Here is a 7,055-nt window from a genome sequence, read left to right on the forward strand (position 1 = left end):
ACCCCAATCGAAATTATGATTAGGTTTTGTTGATTTAAGAGTGGATTACGCTGGTAGTACTGTGGTTTGTTCAAATTTGGGATTTGGTTCCTACAGCAAACTATTTACATTGGTGGTCACTAACTTTTTGTTTTCATAACATCCATGGTCCATCCACCTAACGACGTTAGTTAACAATAATGAAGGACTAATCGAACTATAGGACCAAAAGTGTAATCTGTTTTAAAATTTAATGTGATACATGTTCTCTTTTTAATTTTTTATTAAAAAGATTTTATTATTAAAATCACAAATCAAATTTCTTAAAATAAATTACATATTAACAAAAATCCTTATATTTATTCAAAAACTATTATATTTACAAAAGAATTAGCGTTAAAAAATCTCAAGTTTAAAAAAATAAATCAAGATAATGTCATATGTCTTTTGGGTTCAGAATTGAAATATGCGAGCAAAATATTAAAAATTTAGTTCGATTAACGTAAGATTATTAATATATAGTCAAAGTACAAATAATTAAAATTACAACAAAATAAAAATTATAAATTAAGATAAAAAAACATTGATTATTCAAACAGTTAAGAAAAACCATCACTAAAACAAGTAAATATAAATATTTTTATTTAATATATATTTTATTTTAAGATATTTGATTTGTGTTGGATATATAAAATATTTTCTAATAAAAATTAAAGAACCGTGAATCACATTAAATTTTAGACTATATTACACTTCTGGTCGCTATATTTTGTTCAAAGACCGATTAGTCCTTTATAACAATTGCTAACTAACGTGGAGAAACTATGGATGATATGAAAATAAACAGTTAGGGCCACCAATATAAATAGCTTGTTTTAGGGATCAAATCCAGAATTTAAGCAAACTACAAGGACCACCGGTGTAATTCACTCTTGATTTAAGGATTAAATTTTATTTGATCGCGTAGGATCCATTAATTGTACAAATCCAACCGACCTAATAATATTTTAGTTCTGCAATAAATAATTTGCATAAAAAGTTGATTACTAGCAATTAGGTTCGTTTTCTCGCATTTTATATGTCATAGACGAGATCTAAAAAGGGGTCATCGATAGTGTAAAAGATCTTCAATATTTTGTTTTTGTTATCATAAATTACATTAAATTCAAAAAATACTAATAATTCATATAAAAAATCGTTTTACCGAGAATTCCTAGACGCAAAATCAATCAATAATTAACTTTAAATTAATATCATCTATCATATCATTTTTACATAGGATCGCCAACCGTCCCACCACCAAAAAAATCATATGATACTATATCTTTAATGTAACAACCGCATTTTACCATGAAAAATGTTACGTACTCTAAAACAGATTCTCCAAAAACACTCCAAAATGATGGTTGAATTAAAACTTTAGGCGTTTATAGCGGAAGACTTTAAAAGAATAAATATATAACTTAATGTCAGCTCGTCCCATACTGGATTGTTTTTACAAATTTATTAATCGTAGATGATTGCACATAAATATTGAACTTAAATGGGTTAGGCAAGTCTCTACGTCTACCCTTTTTCCTTTGTTCAACTTGAAATCTTCTGTCTCTGACATGCATACTATAGTCAGCTTATAAAGCTCAGTGAGTTCATGGTTTGCATGAATAAAAATCATTTTACATCATATATATCAACTTGAAAACTTTGTACCAAATAGTATGCATTTTCTGAAAAGCATGCAATACTGAAAGAAAAAAGATCTTATAAATTATTTGTCATATATGAATTATTTAGTCACTGACATTCCCTGATTTGTCTGACATGCACCTATCTGGACACCCATTATGGGGTCGTGTCACTTGTCGTGTGACTTAATGGTCAAATGTCTACCCATTAAAACTGATTATAAAATTTTCATATCAAATAGTATGTTAGAGTTATTTGAATAGCATGCAACTAACCATAAAGTAACATACATGTAAAATATATTGTATCATGTATGTAAACTGAAACATCATATATACGTGCACATCACCATAAAAATCATATAATGCTCGAAAATAAATGTGTACGTAGGTATGCATCTCATTGTAAGTGTCATGAAGACTAACCTGATTGTGAGTAGATTGACTACTGACAACTTTTGACCAAATGCCTATACATTTCATACCATAATATTTCATTAATCGCTTAATTTCTCCAAAAGTCAATTATGGTCAGTCCAACCCGACCTAACATCAAACTTCTGAGCATCTTAAAATGTCTCAAACAACTATCTTTGACCTATCATTAAAGTCCACATGGGTCAAACATATCAAAAGTCAACCCTTGGTCAACTCGGTCAACCCCGACTAACTTTAGTCAAACCCCAAGTCCAAAACTCGATGGTGTCCTAAAAAAATGTTTTAATATCTTATGATTCCATCTCTTTAAATTAAAGCTTCCCGATAAATGCTTAACTCAAAATACGATGTGTGATAACCGAATTTATATGTTACAAAGTTTGGAGTTGATTTCGAATAATGGTGGCAAGTTGAGGGGTTTAATTTGTGTATGTGCTTAAATGTTTAAATCAATCTCCATCGCCTCTTATAGTTTATATTTGTTATATGAGATATAGATTTCAAAGAGAGTCATTTAAAATAAAACAACTCTATGAGACAAATCCCATTGTTATATGAGATATTGTTTTATCTCATGGGGTTTTGTGAAAAAAGTTGGTAAAAGTTGTGTGTGTATGTGTTTGAGCTGAAGCAAAACAGAACTGAAAATAGATGAAATAGAAGCTGATTTTTGTGATTTTTGCCTAAATATTTGTTGTTATTTGCTTCTTTGTGAATCCAAGTGAGTTATTTTACAAACTTTTCCTTTATGGTATTGAAATGTGAACTGTATGGGTCTATTACATGGGGAAGATATACAAATTGTTTTTGATACTATGTTTAGCATAACTTTGGTATTTTGATATGTTTATATCAAGTAATTGCAATAAGGGTGACAAATCAAAGAGAGATGTATTTTGGTTATAAGGGTAACATATCATGGATATATGTATTTTGGTTATAAGGGTGACATATCAAAGAGAGATGTATTTTGGGATAAGAGTGACATATCAAGAAGAGGTGTATACCAGGATAAGAGTGACATAATCAACATAATGTAAAATCTGGGATTTTGGATCATATGTCAAATGCGATGACCTTGAGTTATCACATCTTTGTGATACGAGGACTTGGGTTGTCGCATCCTATTGATGCGATAAATTGTTGTTATCGTATCCTTATGATGCGATGACCTTGAATTATCGCATCTTGTGATACGAGAGTGTGTTTGCCGCATCCTGTTATATACCGCAATTTTTTTTTGGATCCTATTATATACCGTAAAAAACTGAGTTTCTTTTATCTACAATTTGTTTTGACTTGCTATTATACATCAAATAAAAATTGGACCTTGTTTTTTTTAGTCATCAATGAGTGCCCGTCTCGCCCTCCTCGATCTAAGAAAGGCGAACAATAAATTCATTCGTAACGAGTTTTATCACGTGACACCTTGCCATAAATGTCATCTAAAACAGCATACAAGAGTTTTCCAATTTTACCCTTTGACCGTAATATAAAAATAGACTTTTTTTTTAAAAATTATGTACACAAAGTATGGTTAGAATTGGAAATTAATCTTTTTGCTATAAGTAGATTCACTTGGTGTTTACAAAGAGACGTGGAAGTAAAATGATAGTTGATTTTTGATGAGTTGATGGGATCATGCCATCTCATCTATCTTTTTCATTGATTGTTCCGTTATAGTTGTTGGGATTGATGGAGGAAACCGTGAGTGGATGATGGTGGTGGTTGTGGTGGTGGCCGGTGATGGTGATGGTGTTGGTGGTGGTGGTGGGCAGCAAAACTCCCACTAAAACCTTCTCTCTTCCATTCTCATTCATACAAGTGTAGAAACCCATGATTACTAGTCACTATTGTTACGTAGAAAGGAACCATAATTAGAAACATGTCATCACTACTACAGTGCATCATTTGGTGAGAATCAAACTCACCTCTAACCAATCAATCCATGAATGACACGTGTACAGTATAATTATTCACAAACGCGTCCAAAAAGTATTTCAAGCTGTGACGTCGTTTAACCATAAAGGTTAAAGTTATGGATCTTTTCACATAATTATAATAAACTCGTTGGTTGAGTGCTTTAATTTGTATGAGACAATGCTATTAACAAAGTGGCCAAGTTGGACTGTACTTTTTGGTTCATGTAATCTCACACAGCTTGTAGATCAGACCAACATCGTTCGGAATAATTTTGTTCAGTTAAAAGAAAATTTGTGTTACATTACAACTTTGAGTTCTTGTTAAAACCATTACAACAAAATTGGATTTACAGGACGCTACCAATAAATAAGTGTCGTAATAGACCATTTTATAAGACATAATTTATAGGATCAAAAAATAAAGCATCATACTAAAGACATTGTAATAAGTTTATAGGACGCTTTTAGGCGTCATAACAAGTTTGTTAAGTCACTTTTATAAAAAAAGAAATGTCATATTAATCTATTTTATAGGATATTATTTAAAAAAAATATCTTATAAACACAAGTATCCTATAAAAAGATGGGTTTATAGGACACCTGTAAAATAACTATTGTAACGTTTTATATTAAAAATGTCTTAAAAAACTTGTGAAGACAACTAAAAACATACTATAAACTTATTACAACACTTTTAGATAAGACGTTTTAATTTTTAATCCTATAAATTAAGTCTTATAAAACAATTTAGTAAGATGCTTATTTATCGGTGGCGTCCTATAAATCCAATTTTATCATACTGAAGATAATTACCATGGATCGTTGAATTTACACGGTGGTGATTTATTTGATATGGTAAAGAAATCACCAAATGGAAGGTCAAGATGAAAAGCCACCTACTTCAATTGTAACAAAGGATTTGGTCATATGAATTTACTTTTGTCCAATTGGTTTATTTTATGTTAATTATTGCATTAGTGATTCTAATCAAACATCAACTTTCTTAATTAATCCACTTGTTCATCACCCCTTCCTTCTTTTCCCTTTTTCTAATTTTAATTTATTGTTTAATAAAAAATATCTTATTAATTAGACATTAAAAAAAATTCATTTAATAATAATAAAATATATGGTTTAACAATGTTTATTTTATAAAATAAATTTGAAATCACCTCAAGTTAGAAACCCTTTTATACTTCTAATTTTTTTAATTTATAAATCATTTAAGTATGTATTTTGTGTTGATTTCACTTAACAAAATCAAGTTTATAGGACGTCAAAAATGTTTAAGCGTTCTAATAGACTGATTTACAAGATTTTATATTACCAAACAATTGTCGTCATATGTAAAAGCGCTGCAATGATTTTATGAGACGCTTTTGGACGTCTTAACATATTTTTCATAACATTTTTAAATAAAATATTGTAATAGCTTTTTTAAGGATGCTTTTGAAAAGTGTCATAAACACATCAATTTATAAGGCATTTGTTTTTATAAGACATTTTTTCAAATAATGTTATATAAAAATGTCTTAAAAAACTTGTAAGGCGTCTAAAAACGTCTTACAAACTTATTTCAACGTTTTTATATAGGACATACAACTGTTTGATTTTTTTAATTTAGAGTCTAATAAAACATTTAGACATGTAACTTTTTGTTAAAGTTATTTTAGATATATAATAAACAAATAAACAATCATTTGACAATGACAAATCAACGGTTATAAATTTTAGGAAATAAAAATAATACGTGTCTCATAAAAATTAGTGGAGCTGGAACGAATTGTTCATAATCATGGTACTTTACCCTTTTTAGAAGACTAGGAGATCCACCACATGAGTTTAAATGAAGTTGCTAAGATCTTAAAATCATTTGAATTAAATTAAGGGATCGTTTATTAAACGCTTATCCAGTAAGTGTTTATCAGGTAATTTTCTTTACCGGATGAACATGGTAATGGTTTAGAATCTTACTCGGTTAGAGCGGTAAAATGATGAAGAATCTTACCCGGTAAGAGTGGTGAAAGAATGAAGAGTCTTACCCATTATAAGTGAGAGTGACGACTTTTGCCCGGATAAATGCTTACCGGGAAAATTGTTGCATATTATATCGTTCTGATGCACTACAATCTTACATAAAAAAATAAATTATAGTGTTGACTTTCATCGGTAAGTAATTACCGGATAAGGATTTGAGTAAACGGCCCCTAAGTTAGACGGTTTTTATATATTGGATGGTTGAAGAATGCAGCTTGGTTTAAAACTTAACCAACTTTCTCAGTTTGAACATTTTTATTTGACAATTTAACAGCCCAAAAATAAAATCCAAAGTTTATATATGTTTGAAACATGAGTTTACCAAGAGAAAGCCAGCTATGTAACATAGTTTTTACTGATATTCTTTATAACATAGTTTAGAAATGTTAACGATTCAAAAATGGGTTGAAATCGGACATTAGATTCAAAGTGTTTTGGCTTATATTATTATTTTATATAGTTATGTCTTTTGACCATAGTGACAAATGCAGGCTTATAAAATAAGCATGGACCATCATAACAATGTGTTGGGATCATATACCAAAATAACACATAAAATCATATTTTATGCTTATCAAGATAGACGACCATTAACGTATATGACTGAAAAAATTGATAACATCCGATATTCGACGAACTACCGTATTTATAGACAATCAAATCCAGAAAAAATACAACAAAAACAGCATAGTTGACTGTTGAATGTCTTGAAATGCAATAGTCTTCAGGGTCTGTGTATAATACTTCCCTACCGTAGACTATCTTCAACCCAACCACTAAAAATAAAACACTAAGATCAATAAAAAAAATAATGTTCCTTGACCACTAAAAACATTAAATAACATCTTTTAGTTTATAAAATAATAATAAAATAATATATTTATTTATTATTATGCTATTTTATTAAAATATATAATAATTATAATATATAATTAATTTTTACAATCAATAAATAACTATGACTTGTTTTAAAAAAAATATTCAACGAAGAAAATTA

The sequence above is a fragment of the Cynara cardunculus genome (genome assembly GCF_001531365.2).
Source record: "Cynara cardunculus var. scolymus isolate 2C chromosome LG 11, CcrdV1, whole genome shotgun sequence".
NCBI classification, from domain to species: Eukaryota; Viridiplantae; Streptophyta; class Magnoliopsida; order Asterales; family Asteraceae; genus Cynara; species Cynara cardunculus.